The following is an 18,620-nucleotide window of genomic DNA, read 5'->3' on the forward strand; positions in this document are numbered from 1 at the left end:
TTGTTTCCAGAGTGACCCGGGAGATGACTTATTAGCGTGGTGGTTCTCAACCTGTGGGTGGTGGCCCCCACTGGGGGTTTGAACGACCTTTTCACAGGCGTCACCTAAGACCATAGAGAATATCAGGTATTTACATTATGATTCGTTACAGTAGCAACATTGCAGTTATGAAGTTGCAACGAAAATGATTTTATGGTTGGGGGGGGTCAGCACAACATGAGGAACTGTATTAAAAGGTTGCAACGTTAGGAGAATCACTATATTAGAGAAAGGAGTGGGAGAAAAACCCTCCCTGGATTTCTGGGTCAAGTGTCAGGGTGAGCTGAGGACTCCTTCCCTGTGTCTTGGAGAGAGCCTGGAAGAGGGATGGTGATGAGACACTCAATCCAGGATGTGCTGTGTTCGAGGTTCGTGGGGTTCTAGAGGAAGAGCACACACTGAGTGATGGGGCCAGGAAGACTAATGCTGGGTGGAGCCTGATTCTTGAGGGTCTAGCACACTGTCGGTTCAGATGCAGAAAGTACAACAGCCTTTGCTGCTGCCTTGCCAGCTTCCTGTGTTCCCCTCTTGTGTACAGATGCGCTCAGTTCTCCTCTCCAGATCCTGTCTTCTCTCTCAGAGTCCTCATTTCCCCCAGAAGGCCATCTGTAGGGGCTGTCCCATGTCCCCAGGCTCTAATTCACACTTCACACTTCTTGCTCTCCCCCTACTCCTTCTCCTCCCTCCCCTTGATAGAGTCTCACTATGTAGCTCTGGAACTCGCTGTGCAGACTAGGTTGGCCTGGAACTCACAGAGATTCCCCTGCCTCTGCTTTCATTCAAGTGCTGGGCCTGAAGTTGTGCACCACACTGGATCCCAGTCTTTCTTCAAGCAGAGTAGACTGATGTATCCTGCAAGCAGCCACGCCGCACGTGCTTGTCATCAGCATCCCCACACATCCCCTCCGCAGACTCACAGTGGCACGCCTCCACACTAGCAGACGGCCTGGCCATCTCCCAGGGCTCTCTTCTCCTTCTTGCCCTGTTCACTGGTCTGACCTCTTTCTCCCTACTCAGATTTCAATCTTTGTTGTTGGGCAGGGAGGGTCTGCTTCTGCCATTGGAATCTGAGCTGAATTTTACCATGTCAGGACTGGAGAACCCTAGCCTACTCCCTAGCTTTTGCACACACTGTTCTAGCAGTCTGGAAGAATGCTCTTCTGGAAGGAACCACTGGGTCTGTCTGACTCAACACTCAAAGCACTTCTGCAGGATTTTTTTTTCAAGACAGGGTTTCTCTGTGTAGCCCTTGCTGTCCTGGAACTCACTTGGTAGACTAGGCTGGCCTCAAACTCACAGAGTTCTGCCTGCCTCTGCCTCCTAAGGCATGCCTGACTTCTATAGGATTTTTGTGCACTGGAGGAAATTCTGTTATGTGAATAACATGGGTTGGACAGAACGGTTGACTTAAGTATACCTGTCTTGATTGTGAGTTTCTGGTGAACAGGAACTCCAGTCTTTTTCTTTCTGGTTTTTTAAAACAGGGTTTCTCGCCGGGTGGTGGTGGCACATGCCTTTAATCCCAGCACTCAGGAGGCAGAGGCAGGCAGACAGATCTCTGTAAACTACAAAAAAAAAAAAAAAAAAGACAGGATTTCTTTGTGTAATCTCCCTGGCTGTTCTGGAACTCTCTTCATAGACCAGGCTGGCCTCAAACTCACAGAGATCTGCCTGCCTCTGCCTCCTGATGCTGGGATTAAAGGTGTGTGCCACCATGCCTGGCTTTCCTACCATAGTCTTTGGTCCAATATATGTTATTCTTGGATTGATGACTCTGCCAACATTCTTCCCTCTTGCAATGAGGTGAGCTTGCTTAAGCAGGAAAACCATTTCCTTGTTGGATTTGTGACAGGCAGTGTATTAATCAGCAACAGGTGAATAGCAGTGAGCAAACCCACATGCTTGGCTTACGTAACCCAATCTTCTCCTGCCTTGTGAGCTGTCTCCCAACCGCTCTCTTTCCAGTGAACCCCAGGTCACACATCTCCTGGCCTCCCAATGGACATTTGTCCTTGGCCTCATCTATCTCTGACAACTGAAGCAGAAAAGAATTGCGTCTGTCCCGGAATGTCTTGGCAGGCCTGGATGCGGGCAGAGAGAGCAGGTTAACTGTGGGAGAGGGAGCTGAACTGCGCTAACTGGTAAAGGGCTGTAAAGTCCCATCCTTGTACTCCTATATGTGGAGAGATGCTGGAATAATGGAATCTGAAGATGCAAAGTGGTCACGTGCGCAGTCTTAGTTACTGCTTACCCATCCCACACCTCCTTCCCATCTCTTCCCAAGACAAGACCCAGCCTGGCTAATTTAGCCGTCTCAGAGGGAGCCTAATATAGCTGGGACTCCATGAGGCTGTGTCATTAAAAACAACAACAACAACAACAACAACAACAAAAGCCAAACACGACTTTTTTCTTGCGTGCTTCCCTCAGTTTAGACAGATTTAGTTGATCCTCTGGCCTGGTGGTGCCTTCTCCTCCCCTTCAAGGTTAAAGCAGTTGATTTGATAATGTGCAGGACAAACCTCCGGAAGCACTGAGCTGGATGACATAAAAACTTTGTCTATTTTTGCAAAGACTGTGACATCTGAAAGCCACAAATAGGCCATTAAACAGCAAAAGAGTCAGATATTTAAGACTTTAGGTCACCTTCTTCCAGAACCATCCAGGGTTCAGGAGAAATGGCCTTTCTGAAGGAAATACGTAGGGATTCACAGTCTGTCCCCACTGATCCCAGGATGCCTCTCTTACACAGGCTCTCCTGGATCTGACCGACTGGCATGTAGTCAAGTCCTATGACCCTGGGACCCAGCCTTGAGAAGGTTCAGCTTGTACTAACCCCAAATATTGCTGAATAATTTCCAGATGTTTCTAGCTTCCTGATCCTCTCTATGGTCTCAAACTCTGCTTTGAATGTACTGTCTTCTAAAGCAGACTTTAAAAGCTGCTATGCTGTTTCTACCTGCACATTTTTGGTCTCTTCTCTTAATAAGAAAATACATTTTTTCTGTAGACTCTACCTCTGTCATCCAATTTCTCTCTAGTACACCTATAAATCTGACTGTCTATCTTATCTTATCTATCTATCTATCTATCTATCTATCTATCTATCTATCCTTCATCAATCCATCCATCATTCATCTATGTATCTATTATCTATCGATTGATCTATCTATCTATCTATCTATCTATCTATCTATCTATCTATCTATCCTTCATCAATCCATTCATCATTCATCTACGTATCTATTATCTATCGATTGATCTATCTATCTATCTATCTATCTATCTATCTATCTATCTATCTATCAGCTACCTATCTTTATCTGGCTATAGGTACCTCCTTTCTCTTAGGCTCAGCCATCCTCTACCCACTCTGATATTATAGCATCAGGCTCACACCTCCAGAGGGTTTTCACCTCCCTGCCCTAGCTGGTGTCTGTGGCCTATTTTAGGCCATTTTGCAGGATAAGGGCATTTCTGGCCTCTGAGATTGACCCCCACTTTCTAGCCAGTGATCTCACATCTATTATTCAAGTTCACTCTCCCTCCCTTTCCTTTCTGGTGGATGATGGAGGGAAGACAGAGGAAAGAGAATAACAGGAGTGGATGATGGGGAGATAGATATCCTTTGCTTATTAAGTATTCCTCATGGGAAAAATCCAATCCCAATTTCCTTTTCTTATAAAAATGCACATTAGTGTTTTGGTTTTTTATTTGGGGCAAGGGTCTATAACTGATCCTGTATTTATAAACTTTAATGTTTTGTTTTTCAAGACAGGGTTTCTCTGTAGCTTTGGAACCTGTCCTGGAACTCACTCTGTAGACCAGGCTGGCCTTGAACTCACAGAGATCCACCCGCCTCCCGAGTGCTGGGTTTAAAGACTTGCAACACCACAACTGCTGATGGTTTATTCTTTTGCTTTATTCTGATATTTTTGTTGCTTATTTTTTCGAGACAGGGTCTTGAGCTGCAGCCCAAGCTGACTTTGAACTCACAGCAATCCTCCTGCCTCTAGTTCCTGAGTGCCAGGATTACAGATGTGAACCTTCAGTCCAGGTTGTCTTTGAAGGTCTTAATTGTACTACAATCACCACAGCCCAGGGTCAGTCAGGAAGTGCTATTCCATGACAGAGCCTTGTGCCCTGCTTAGCTGGCTTTGTTAGTTTTGATACTGTTTAAATAATGGCTGAAGGGCAGAGCGAGTTCAATTCCTGTGATGTCATAGACCTAGACTGAGAAGCATAACAATACCAGTAGCTTATTTCGCAGAACATCTTAAATTAAAAAAGCAAAACAAAGCCGGGTGATGATGGCACATGCCTTTAATCCCAGCACTCAGGAGGCAGAGGCAGGAGAATCTCCGTGAGTTCGAGGCTAACCTGGTCTGCAAGGGCTAGTTCCAGGACAGGCTCCAAAGCTACAGAGAAACCCTGTCTCGAAAAACAAACAAACAAACGAAAAAAAACCCCAACCAAACAAAAAAACGAAATAAAACAACTTTCTACTGCTAGGCATAGCGGCTTATACCTGTCATGGCCACACTTGGGAGGTAGACGCAGGGCGATCAGGAGTTTGAGGCCAGCCTGGGCTACACAAGATCCTGTCTTAAAAAATCACCATCATCACCACCACCATCGCCAAAACCAAACTTATGATTCAGGTTAGACAAGATAAAGCCTGCCAAAAGACTTTTGACCACCACAGAGAAAAATGGCAATGCCTGCTCCACCAAAGTGTGTATCAAGAGTACAGTACGAGTCAAGCCACACGGCAGGGTCTATGTGACCCAGGTAACTTGGTACATATGCTCTGCCAGTCCTTTCCTGACTTGGAGGCTTTCCGAGACTGTCTACTGGTTTCTGGGTTAGACTCAGGATGGACTACGTCAATTCTTACCTAAGACTTCTTCATGGAGCGACTGTGGAGGCTGGGGAACAGAGCCCAAGGTTTGGCTTGGGAAGCGATTCAAGGACAAAGGCCTCTGTGCCATCTGAGCAAATACTGGGAACCAGTCACTGTTGCGTGACGTTCACAGTTCACATCTGGTGTTAGGAAATCTACACTTCAAGCCAAGGATGGCATCCTGGCTGGACACGAAGGTGTCATTGACAGGTTGCTGCGTGAAAGTGCGGCCATTCAGCCAGCAGCTGACAACACACCCTGAAGGACCAGTGGACACCTAATTCAATTATTTTGTCCTAGAGGAGACCCTGTAAGGGGTCAGCTACGGGGTCATCTCAGGTCAGGGTAAGTTACAATTATTGCAGAAGCAACTGAGTGGGTAGATGGCAGCAAGCAGCTCCTTGGCCCAGCATTTCGCCGAGCTGGCTGGTCAGAGCAGGCTAGGTCCTCGGGCTAGAACAGAACTCACTTGTTCGTGTGGCTCTTCTCCAGGGGCAGAGAGAGGTCATTGATGGTATGCTTGGGCACAGGGCATGTCTCTCCAGAGTCCACTAATGAGGTTAATAGCAACTGTCCCAGCAAACAAGAGTAGACTTACAGTGCGGACATAGAACTCTGTTTTGGTTTGTTTTTCAAGACAGGGTTTCCCGGTGTAGCCCTGGCAGTCCTGGAACTCACTCTGTAGACCAGACTGACCTTGAACTCAGGGATCTGCCTGCTGACGTCTCCCAAGTGCGGGGATTAAAGGTGTGCGCCGCCACCACCTGGCCATAAACCTTTTTAAAAAGTACTCACTTCACTTGGTCTTACAGCAAAGGGAGCCCTTCATAGAAAACCACAACTGGACACACGCAGAGATCAACAGCTCCCGGGGAGCCCACCCCACTGGACACACCTACGTCACAGCTCCTGCATCCGCTCCGTCACAGAAGAGGGGCCAGAAAGGTTGTCAGAATACCAGAAAGTCTACAGAAAAACAGTCTCCTAGAAATGGGGCGTGATCAAGACTGAAATCATAGCAATGCCAATAGACATATTCCTGCGGAAGGGGGAAGACTTTTTTGAGTGCCCCAGACTAATGACCTCTGGGAGAAGAATTAGCGTCTCTCAGAGATGAGCCTCCTTAGTGGTTGTTCAATGTGAAGTGGTCAGCCTCAAAACCATATAGACACCATCAGCAAAAACAGACTCAGAAGACTCTGGATGTATTTGTGTGGACACACATACACACATTCTTATATATATATATATGTATGTAACAATAATAATCAAAGAAAAAGAGGCTATCAACTTGGAAAGGGGATCTGGGAGGGGCTGGAGAAAGGAAGGGAGGTTGGAAAGTGATGTAAATCTATTTCTGATAAATATATAATATATATTATATATCTAAAGTCATCATTTTATTCCAGAATCAAAGAATGTGTTTTTATGTTTCCAACCAGGAAATTAAAGGCAAATTCCTCTTGAAGATGTTTAAGGGAAATAATAATCTTCAGGGTTTCCCGTAGGCGCTCTTAGGCCCCATGCTGTCCTCCGGACTTTTCTTTCCTAGTCTGTGTGTTGAGTGCTCATGTTTCCAAGCAGGTGGTGTGTTTTGGGAGTAGGTATACTTCTGGGATATTACAACTGAATGACCGTGGCACAGACTACTATTATGGTCCTTGTCAGCGGTGGTGGAGGCAGTGAGGGGAGAGGAGAGATCTGAGGCTTGTGGAAAGGGGTTAGGTGTGAGTTCTCAGCCAACTGTGGCTGAACGAGAGGTCCAGCCCTCCTGTTGGAAAAGGACATGTTGGACCCACCAAACTTCCCCTCAAGAACGCTAAGGGCCACAGCGTGAGCTTTACATCCAGGTGCAAAGGAGGACTCTGGGGGCCACCAAATCCGACGTGGCTGGAGTGATGTGCTCTCCATAAAACTGACGTCCATTCAGCGCTTAGACCCCATGTGTCGGATCATATAGCGTGCTATATGCTAGGCACTGTTCTAACACTGGATAGATAGTAACTAGTCATCCTACACCGGGGGATGTTGATATTCCCATTGTACAGCTGAGGAAACAGAGGCCTGGCCAGGAGAAGTGATTTGTACAAAGTTCACCTTTGCAGGATCTGAATCAGTTTCAGAGGTAAGACTGTTAGTTTTTTTGCATTCCCTTCTCTTCATACCCTTAACATTATGTCTGGGTTCTAAGGTCAACCTTTTACCTAGTACACTGTATACCTTACATCCACATCCACGAGTCTGTAGGATTTCTTTCTAAAATGGTCCTAGGAAGTAGATAGATTGTATGGCACTAACTCCAGGACAGACCTCACACATCTTTTTCAAGGCCACCTGGCTAGTTAGTTATAAAGTACTCAGGGTTCCTGATATGGAATAAACATTCATTTTGCTGAGGCACATGAATTCAGTCCCGTGTGTTGGAGTACGAACGAGTTCTAATGCGCAACACTCAAACTGCAGTCCCGGAGATTTAAGACCCAGGATTTACTCATCATGAACTGCTTACAAAACAGAATAAAGCAATCACGTCTTAGTGCTTTGGGGCTGCAAGGACAAAACAGGTCTGGGTCTCCACACCGGATAGGTACTAACTATAAGGGTGTATGGGTAAAGGGGCACGAGAGTAACATAACAGTGCTCCTAAAGTTGCCTGTGGGAGTGCTCTGGAGAAATGGGACAATGGCAGACCTTCCTGGGGATGCCACATCTTCCTGGGCTGCTCTGGTATATACCTTTTGTAAGAAACTTATATCCTTTTACCATGCACAAAAGGGTGTCAAAGTCTAAACGCCATCCATAAGGCGGAACCCTTTTCAGACAGAGTAGGTCCAGCCATTCTTCCTTGGGGCTAGCTACTGTTGGCCTGACGTATGGATTGTTTTTGGGCCAGAGGTCTTCTCTATTTTGGAAGGTCCTGGGCAGGGTTACAGGAAGATTGCATTCAGTACAGAGGACATTAGCCAATGCAACTTGGCTCAGAGTCTCCTGGTCTCCTGGTTACTTTTCTCATTGCTATGAGAAAATATCTGATAAAAACAACTTAAAGAAGGAGGGGGTTTGAGGAAACATAGCTTATCATGGTGGAGAAGACATGGTGGTTGGAACATGAGGGGTCTTGGTCACATTACTTCTAGGGTCAGGAAGGAGAGAAAGATGCACTCAGCTCCCTTCCTCCTTTCCCCATTTTTACCGAGTCTGGGACTTGAATGCCTGGATGGTTCTGCCTATATGTAAGGTGGGTCTTTCTCCTCAGCTGGAAATCTCTAGAAACAGCTTCATAGATATGCCCTGAAGTGTATCTTCCAAGTGATTTCAAATCCAGTTAACTTGTCAATGAAGATTAACCATCATGGCCCTTTTGCATCATGTCTCCCCCAGTCTCAGAGCTGGTCCTGTGTCACAGGATCAGAACACATCACCCATCCTACAGTGTTTCTTGACGTTTCCCTCGTGTCTGCAGCCAAGATTCTCAGGAGGTCTCCCTTGGGCAAAGCTGACCTTTATTAATTTTGAAGAAAAACATAGCCTTTTGTTTTCTATGGAAACAAAGGTATAATGTCTCCCCCAGTGCAACACACTTCCTGAGTCCCATTTTACAGCCAGGACATTTCTAGAGTGTGTAGCCTGGCTTATTTCAGCACTCGTTCTATAGTCCAATGTCTCTCAGCAGCTGTTGTTTGTTCATAAGTGAACATTTACAAAATTCAAAGTCAACAAAGTGCTGTACAAAATCCAGATACCCTGTGTATTTCCCATCTTTATGCAGCCTTTTTATATTACTTTATTCTCTCTTTAAAGACTTTATTATTTTTAAACAATTTATTTTTTCTACGACTGTCTATAACCATTTTTTACTGTACTGGTTTAAAGGTCTTTTTGGTCTGGACTGCTTTTACTTTGTGTCTGAGTCCTTCTCTGACTGAATTTTAAATAAATAGCCACGCCAGTCACCTATGTGGTTCTGATGCCTGACTCTGCCCGCCTTGGTTCCCTGAAAGCCTAGTCCCATGCCGGCCTCAGCTCTGGGAAGCTGTGGTGTCCACGCTGTGGCAGGCATTTTCACCTGGCATGCCACCTTCTCCAGTGCTCTGCTGCACATCACAGCCTCTACAAATAGCCATGCCTCAGCCTGGGCGGCGGTGGTGCGTGCCTTTAATCCCAGCCCTCGGGAGGCAGAGACAGGCGGATCTCTGTGAGTTCAAAGTCAGCCTAGTCAACAGAGTGAGTTTCAGGACAGGCTCCAAAGCTACAGAGAAACCCTGCCTCTGTACGCCGAGCCTACCGGGAGACTGCTTTCTCAGACCCTGTGTGGGCGTTTGCTACCCCACATTGGACGGCATATGTAACAAGTCTTTTCCTGTCTCACCAGCCAGCTCCCAGATAACAACACATTATTAATTATGAAAGCTTGGTCTTTAGCGTAGGTTTGTCTCAACTAGTTCTTGTAACTTAAATTAGTCCATATTAATCTATGTTCTGTTACTTGGCATTACCGCTCTTTCATTTTGCACCTCCTGTTTTCTCTCTGTGTCTCCTGGCATGCCCTCCTTTCTTTTTCCCAGGGTCCTCTCTGTCCCCGGAAGTCCCACCTATATTTCCTGCCTAGCAATTGGCCGTTCAGCTTTTTATTGCACCAATCACAGCAAATACACCTTCACCCAGTGTACAAACATCCCACAACACAGCTTCTGTTAGCAGCTCTACTGGGTGCTTGCTAAGCGCCCAGGCAGGACTTTTACGGACTGGTTTTTTTTTTTTTTGGTCATCAATATTTCCATATTCTCCTTCATCTTCCAAATTCCCATTATAACCTGCGAGATGCTTCTCCCATGCAGTCTCAGTGCAGAAAGTGTGAGAGGCATGAGGAAACCCCAAGTCCCAGAGCCAGGAATCTGTCTGCAAGAGGAAGCCACTTGGGAATCATCAAACAGGATTCAGATCCCATGTGTCTGCTCCTTCTCAATGCCAGCCCCACTTCCTGGCACTGCCTGCTGGCCTGGCAGAGGCAGGATTCAGCCAGAGGGCACCCCAGAACCTGTGAGGCATAAGACACCAAGTAAACAGCCAGAGAATGCCTCCGATTGAATTTCAGCTCTCTACTTGGGAACATCCGTCCTACTCTGTGCCGGCCAAAGGGGATGTGGGGTGGGGGAGGACAGGGTCCTCTGATCAAGGAAGATGTCGAGGGGGCAGTGGGATGTTCATGGGGAGCCTGCAGGGACATGGAACAGGGAAAGAGGAAGTTGAGGAGAAAACTGTTCTCCATACCACCGTATCTCCTTGTCCCCAATCACTCAGCTCTAAATGTGGAATTCTGCCTACATTTGCCTTCAAGGGAGGATTCTGTGATTAAAACTTCTTCTGGGAAGTCCTGATTTAAAGAAGAGATGCAGAGTGGGAGTGAGCAAGCTTGCCAGCTTCTGCAGGAACTCCGATAAGGTGGCTCATCCCTCATTCTACCACACCAACGTTTGTTCTCCATGGGAAAGGGGTCAGAGTCACTGTGTGTGTGGTTCACGTTGCCTTGGAAAGGTTTGCGTGTACGTGGCTCTCATGAAGGCATCATAGCTCCCTCCCTTCTAGTCTCACCCTACTCACCCACCGCCAGTCCCTAAAGTCCTCTTTAAGCTGAGTTCAAAAGTGTGGTGCCAACAATTCAGGTGATCAAGATGATTAAAAACCAAGGCACAAGGGCTGGAGGTGTGGCTCAGTTGGTGGAGCGCTTACCTAGCATGCCCAAAGCCATGAATTCCGTGCCCAGCATTGCACAGACAGGTAGTGCACCCTACCACTCATGAGCTGGAGGCAGGAGGATCAAAGGTTCGAGGGCATCCTCAGTTCCATAGTAAGCTCGAGGCCAACATGAGACCCTGCCTCAAGAATAAAATAAAGGAATTATTATCACACACTGACAAGAAAGAAGACTCTGAGACTGGCTCCGGCAGTTCACATCAGCGAGTAGTCAAGCAAGCTTCCTTTTTTTGTTAATATATTTATTAATATATAATTGCTAATATATGCACAGTAAAATAGGCAAGATTGAGATGACCCTCATCTGTGTCTGTAATAAAAACTGCTTCCTGGTTATGGCCCTTTTGCTCTCAATAAGGATTTCTGTTAGTGAAAGAAAGTCTTGGTACAACTAGATCCATTTTTCTCTGCTCCCCTGCTGGCCTCTCAAGACCCAGTAATACCACTTTGGGTATATATCCAAAGGATGCTCAGTCATGCCACAAGGACATGTGCTCAACTATGTTCATAGCAGCCTTGTTTGTCATAGTCAGAACCTGGAAACAACCTAATGACCCTCGATTGAAGAGTGGATAAGGAAAATGTGGTACATTTACACAATGGAGTGCTACACGGCAGAAAAAAATAACGACAGCTTGAATTTTGCAGGAAAATGGACGGAGCTAGAAAAAATTATTTTGAATGGGGTAACCCATTCACAGAAAGACAATTATCACATGCACTCACTCATATGTGGTTTTAAACATAAAGCAAAGAAAGCCAGCCTACAAACCACAATCTGAGAGAACTTAGACAACAATGAGGACACTAAGAGAGACTTACATGATCTAATCTACATGGGAAGTAGAAAAAGACAAGATCTCCTGAGTAAATTGGGAGCATGGGGATCTTGGGGGAGGGTCGAAGGTGAGAGGGGAGAAGCAAACAAGCTTCCTTGAGCTGATAGCAAGGGACGTGCTTTAAGTTTAAGGTAGTTTCTGCTGGCTTTGGTTAGGCAAAGTAGGCTAAGCAGAATCTGCAGAAACCAGAAAAGACACGGTTACTCCTCTGATCCCACACGAGGCTCCGTGAGCCAATGGGAAGCTTGCCACTGGAACACGCCCTGCTGGAAAGGTCAAAACTGCCACAGAGAGACTGCAGATCAGGGGTGTACTCTGATATTCGGTGGCGGACTGACAAGTCTCCAAACACAGAGGACCGACACCTTTGCTGACTTCTGGATTCCTGAACACCAGCTTGCTCTCCAAATTCCATGACGGGCATCATACGCCACCTCCTCTGATGCCTCCTTGCCGTTCTGCACACTTTGCTATTAAAGGAAAGATGACTTTTAAAAACAGCATTCCCTAGGTAGTAGGTGTGCAGGTGGGGGGAACTGAACTGATCTGGGAGTAATGATGATGATGGAGAAGATGAAGCCAATGACGGGGAAAAATGACAAGATTATTAAAAGATTGCAGATCTTGGAGCAAACCTACTTTCCCAAGAATAGATGTTATGGAAAGTAAAAACAGGCCTAACTTTTCCAGTAAGATTCTTAGGAATAGATGGATTTCAGCCCAAGGGAATGATAGCAGAGTAATTCAACTCTCCTGTCCCCACAACTAAAAATAAGGGTGGCTAAAGAATGGAATCCTAGCTCCGCCTTTCCAGGCAGCAGGCCCCGCTCTTGAATTTACAAAGAAAGTCAAGAGCAGTAGAGAAAGAATTGTCTTTAGAAATATTTTGAATATCTCCCATCCATCATTAAGGAAGGAAAGTTGAGAGCCATAGGCCATTATGGGGTACTGCTGGGGTTCCTTCTTGGGCTGATAATTTGCTGGGGTGGGCAGTGAAATTCCTGAACCTTGTTCCTAAGTCATCTGCCTTCCTTCGGCCATTGGGCTGGTGACAATCTGCAGATCCTCTAAAGCTGAATTTCCAACCCCTTCTGTAGTATTCGAAATGTTGTTCACACCTCGCCGCCTCTTGTCTCTAAGTGTCTGATACGGCATTTGTTGTATTTACCTTAGAACTCCCATCACCCCAGTTGTGCAGAAGAGCCACAACCAGCTGACCCACGAAGTCATCGCTCCGATGACTTCTCAGATCCATTCAAACAAATCTAACCAACAAGACCCAAAAAATGTCTCCTGTATAATACCAGCCAGGGCGACACACACATTCCCAGAAGCAAGGCTCAAAGGTTTCTGAGCAGGAGAAAGGTCAGATTTGTGGTCAAATGGGATAACAAGAGATTGTCCAGGACAGGGGAGAAGAAAAGGCAAGGGATAAAAGAGCATCTCGGAGGCTGGAGTGGTAGGTCAGTCAATAAAGAGTTTGCTGTGCAAGTGTGAAGGCCTGAGTTCGATTCCCCAGAACCCATGTAAACAAGCTGGGTGTAGTACACGCCTGTGTAATACATGACTGTGTAGATAGAACATACCTGCGTAGTATACACCTGGGGAGGTTGAAACAGGAGGATCTCAGGGGCTTGCTGGCCAGCCCGATTAGCTGAATTAGCAAACTCAGGTCCAGTGAGAGACTGTCTCAAAGAAACGATTAAGGAGGACACTTGATGTCAATCCTTTGACACACCCCCCCCACAGGCAGGCAGGTATCTTAAATGTCCTGAGCAACAACAGTAAAACAAAAGACAGGTTTCGCTCCATCTCATGATGTGTATATATTTTTGAGATTCCCCTATATTAAATTATCCAAGTCTTTCAAAATACATTAATTATGAGGTAGGCAAAAATACAGTAATTAGAGGGTATACATTGATATTTGATGGATTTGTCCTTATATTTAAGGTCTACAGTTGATGAACTGCTTTGACTTAAATGTGTTGGTTATAACCAAACTGCAAAGAATCCCGTGGAAGGCTAGGATACTACTTAACTTCCTCGCCAGGCTCTTCATCCTGAACTTCTTACAGTGATCCTCCCTCCACCCTAATTCAGTTGTCCAGTTAATATCTTTGTGACAAGGGACTTAAACTACCTCCCTTAGCAAGATGATCCCACAAATGAGGGTCATCATCTCATGCAGAGGCTGAACCCTGAAGCAGAAGCAAACTTCTCATGGGAACAAGATCATTCCTTTGAAGTGATGACAACTTCATGGGACCACAGAACTGGAACACAGAGTGAACTTGATTGGTCCCAACGTGATGTAGGAAGTTCTGTATATGTGTTGTTTTTATTGGTTAATGAATAGAGAAACTGTCTTGGCCTGATGATAGGGCAGAGTAGAACTAGGAGGTAAAAACTATACTGAAAGGGAGCTGAAGAGATGGCTCAGGAGTTAAGAGCATTGCCTGCTCTTCCAAAGGTCCTGAGTTCAATTCCCGGCAACCACATGGTGGCTCACAACCATCTGTAATGAGGTCTGGTGCCCTCTTCTGGCCTGCAGGCACACATGCAGACAGAATATTGTATACATAATAAATAAATAAATAAATAAATTAATCAATTAAAAAATGCGTTGACTGTGAAAGACTCACATGAATCCCGTGTCAGGATATAACATTTAAAAAAAAAACTATACTGAAAGCTGGGAGAAAGAAGGAAAGAAGGCAGAGTTAAGAGAAGCCATGTAGCCCCAACAGAGACAGAGGCTGGAAGGAAACTTGCCGGTAAGTCACAACCATGTGGTGATACACAGATTAATGAAGATGGTGTTAATTTGAAATATAAAAGCCAGAAATATGCTTAATCTATTGGCCAAACAGTATTGCAAATAATATAGTTTCTATGTGGTTATTTTGGGACTGAGCAGCCGGGAACAAACCAGCAGCCCTCCTACTACATTGAGGTTTCTCATGATTCCAACCATTCTCTAGTTCACCCTGGCCCCCTGAAGGCTATTGCTGGTGGACAGTGTGAAGGTGGGCTAGGGTGTGGTGAGGGAGAGTTGTCAGGGAGTGAAGGAAAGACAGAACCAGCTGGAGCCATGGAAGTGAAGATGAGAGAAGGCTCAACAGGAAGGACCTGTGACCGTTGCATGCCGGGAGAGCAGCATCCGAGAGAACAGGGGGAAGGAAAAGCTAAAGCAAAGGATGTTTACAGATCTCACTTTCTTCCCTCTTCTTCCCTCTAGGAAACGGGGCTCCTGCTGGCCAGAGAGCTCTCTGGGGAAATGGCTGACCAGTCAATTTGGAGAAGCCAGGCTGGGGGGTCTTGCTTTCTGGGTGATAGATTCCCTTGAGCCCTTTTCTAGCTTGGGTACCTATCTCCCCACATCTGCCAATGCTGCCCCCCTCATGCTCCCCCGGTATTTGCTCACCTTGTTGAGATGGAAAGAATGACAATATCCATGACCTATTCGGATGACTTAGTACACTACCAAGCTGGGCTGCCAGCATGAGGTACAGCCTTAGCCACCTCCGGAACACAGCTTCTGGGTGTTGACTCTCAGGATATACGTCCCAGAAGGTTGCACCTCGGTGATGCTGGACCTTTCTGAGCCAGTGTTAGTTTCTCAGCTCCGGGAAATCACAATCTAGGATCCCCACAAAGTGAAGGCTTCACTTTGGTGGTTCTGATAGCATGTGAAGCCACAGCTGATTCTCCAGCCTCAGCTAAACAGAACCACGGAATTTTAATTCAAAATCACAAATGTCTCTGATAGAGGTTTTAAACTTCCTTCTGAAACTTCACAAGCCTGGCTTCCGTCATCTGCATTGCCCTCAACCTACTTGTCTTCCATCCTTTCCCCACAGAACAGCCCGCCAAGCGCTGGATTCTCAATGGCTTTCTTGCACAAAGTTCCACAGTCCTCCCATAATCCTCCCCAGAACAATGTGGTGCAGACCAGGAGTCTGTACCCCACTCCCGGTACCAAAATATTACTAGTCAGGGTTCTCTAAAGCTGTGATGCTCCGTCTCTTTAATACAGTTCTTCATGCTGTGGTGACTCCCAACTATAAATTATTCTTGTTGCTACTTCATAACTATAATTTTGCTAATGTTATGAACAGTAATGTAAATATCTGATATTTCCAATAGTCTTAGGTGATCCCTGTGAAAGGGTCAAGGGGTCAAATCTCACAGGTTGAGAACTACTGCTCTAGAGTAACAGAATTTGTAGAATGTCAGCCAGGCGTGGTGGCATACTCCTTTAATCCCAGCACTCAGAAGGCAGAGGCAGGCAGATCCCTGGGAGTCTGAGGCCCACCTGGTTTACAAAGTGAGTTCCATGACAGCCAGGGAGATTACACAGAGAAACCCTGCCTCCAAAAAAACCAAACCAAACCAAACCAAACAGACAAATAAAAAAACCCTCTTTTTATACAGAAAGAGGATATATTAAAATGACTGACAGCTAATTCAGCAACGGCCGGCTCTGAACAGAAAATCCAAGAACCCAGTAGTTGCTCAGTTCCCAAGACTGAATGTCTCACCTGATTTTCAGTATATACTGGAATCCTGAAGAAATAGCCTCTGAGGTCAGTGAAGTAACAGATTCACCAGTGAGGTGAAAGCAAGCAGTCTAAGAACACAAGCTCCTTCCTTCCAGATTTATCTAGGCTTCCAGCAGAAGGCATGGCCCAGATTAGATCTGGACTAAAGGTATGCCTTGCTGCCTCAAGATGCAGATTAAAGAAGTGTCTTTTCCCCAGATCAAAAGATCTGGATGAAAGGTGTGTTTTCCTGCTTCAAAGATCTGGATTAAATGTAGTCAAGTTGACAACCTAGAATCACACAAAGCTTATCCACAGCATCTCATGCATCAAAAGTTCATTTCATAGGCTGGGGAGGTGGCTCAGGAGATAACGGCCTTTGCTACAGAAGCACGGGGACCTGAATTAGGGTCCCTAGCACCCATGTAAAAAATGGGGTATGGCTGTGCATGCCTCTAACTCCGACACAGTGGATAGGGAGAGAGAGGAGGGTGGCTGGGGCACTAGTCTAGCGCCAGGTCCAGTGAGAGGACCCTGGCTCAAAGGGGGAAAGCAAAGAGCAACCAACACAGCAGAAGCCTGAGTCTGCCTTTGCCCTCCACTCAGACACACACAGGAGCATACATGGTATACTTCACACAATACACATAAACTCTTCTGCATACACCACATATCCATACATACATCACACACACACACACACACACACACACACACATACACACACACACACTATCAAACCAACCAAACAAGCAAAAAAAAAAAATCCCCACTTTGTTTCCTTTCAAAGAAAGGAAACACTGTGGCACAAACATGCTAACTTTTGGCTACTCATTCACCTGCTGGTGGCACTTGAGTGGCCTCCGCCTCTTGACTATGGTGAGCGGTGGGGCGTGCTAGCTAGCATCTCTGCTGTCCCTGTCCCTGTTTTCAGGTCTCTTGGGCTGATAGTCACAGTGAAATGCTATCTGTTTTTAACTATCTCCCCCACCCTAGCTGCTCAAACCGAGCCAGAAAATGAATTCTGATCCTAAACTTAGGCAGAGGTGCGGATGTTCTAGGGCAAGGTCACCGCAGTCGGCCCACTTGGGGTACCCACGTGAGTCCTCCACCCTTTCAAAGCTCTAGATAAGACTGTCTCTTCTCTTGAAACTACCCAGGCCCCAGAGGGCAGTGTACGGAGAAGGGAAGTCTTCAGGGACTCCTCTTGGGAAGGGCAGAAATAGGCAAACACCGGTGTTCCTGGGCAGAGCTGTTTGTGGGGAGCCAAGAGAGTGGAAACAATGTTTGGGCTTTTCTTGGGGGCCAGATGCTGCACCTATTTCTTTGACTGTCAGGGACATCATCATTTTCCTGTGGTGTTGGAGAGCTGACTATGAGTGGGTACCTCACTGACTCCGGACTCTGCAGCTGAAGCTGAAAATGCAAATCGTAGCAAATACCAGCAGAGGTTACATCCTGAAAAGGGGGCACCCGAGGTGCTGCAGGCATTCAGGGTCGGGAGAAAAGCTACACTGCATGGGGGACAAGGGAGTTTCTGTGGTCAAAGGAGTGTGGGACTAGGCCAAAAAGGCTAATTTGTTTCTACAAGAAGCATTGAGGAGAAGGTGTGTGTGTGTGTGTGTGTGTGTGTGTGTGTGTGTGTGTGTGTGTGTAGGGGTGGGGGGGTGGCAGGCAGGCATTGTTAGCTACTTGGAGCTGATTTGGAATCCTTTCTGCTAAACCTGTGGAAGCCTTCAGTCTAGTGATTCCTGTCCTTTGTGCTCTTGGTGCGAGGACTCCTGGGAAGCAGACAGGAAGGAACGCCTCTAGGAAGAGCCTTTAAGAGGAAGGCCCATGGCTGTGTGAGCAGGAGGAGGGAGCATTTCCGAACCATGTGGTTAGGTACTTCCCATCATCCCTGTGAGCATGAGGGAGCCTGACTTTTCTCCATGCCTTGCTCAGTCCTTGGCTACAGGCTGACCTGGGAAGGAGAGAGATTGTTTCTTCGGCCACCACAGTAATTCTGTTAGCCATAGTTGCCTGTCAGAGAACATCCCCACCTCCCACAAGCATTTAGGGCAGTCAGCTTCCTAGTTCTCAAAGGCAACACATCCTAGGATCCTCTGAACACAGGCCAGGCAGGGACCCCTTCAAGGCTGACAATGGTCAGACATCTTCAGGCTCTTGGCTCCTTCACCCAGGTGTGGCTTAAAGGAAGACCAGCTCGAACTGTTGAGGAGTTAGTATATATAGATCTTCCATATCATACAAAACAAATATATCTGTTCCTATTAGTTAATTTATTTCATTGATTAAAAACGATAGATGTAGGCCTGGAGAGATGGTTCAACAGTTAAGAGCACTGACCGCTCTTACGGAAGACTCAGGGTCAATCCCCAGTATCCATGTGATAGCTCATAACTGTCTGTAACTCCAGGTCCAGGGGATCTGACACCCTTTCCTGGTTTTTTTGGGCACCAGGCACATATGCAGTATATAGAACATATGTGGAGGCAAATTACCCACATGTATAAAATAAAATAAAATGGAAAAATACAT

General features: G+C 46.3%; 2 long non-coding RNA genes across 2 annotated transcripts in view; one reads left to right on the forward strand and one right to left on the reverse strand.

Moving 5' to 3' along the window:
• The window catches only part of LOC125388271 (uncharacterized), a 300,518-nt gene that overhangs the window by 4,630 nt on the left and 277,268 nt on the right, over window positions 1-18,620 (reverse strand). The window lies entirely within an intron of this gene.
• LOC148121884 (uncharacterized) lies at window positions 3,938-6,333 on the forward strand. Its single transcript, XR_015738001.1, has 2 exons — window positions 3,938-5,287; window positions 5,755-6,333. It is a non-coding gene; the product is annotated as an uncharacterized LOC148121884 (long non-coding RNA).

Source organism: Myodes glareolus, chromosome 6, assembly GCF_982192425.1.
Source record: "Myodes glareolus chromosome 6, mMyoGla1.1, whole genome shotgun sequence".
In the NCBI taxonomy this organism is placed as follows: Eukaryota; Metazoa; Chordata; class Mammalia; order Rodentia; family Cricetidae; genus Myodes; species Myodes glareolus.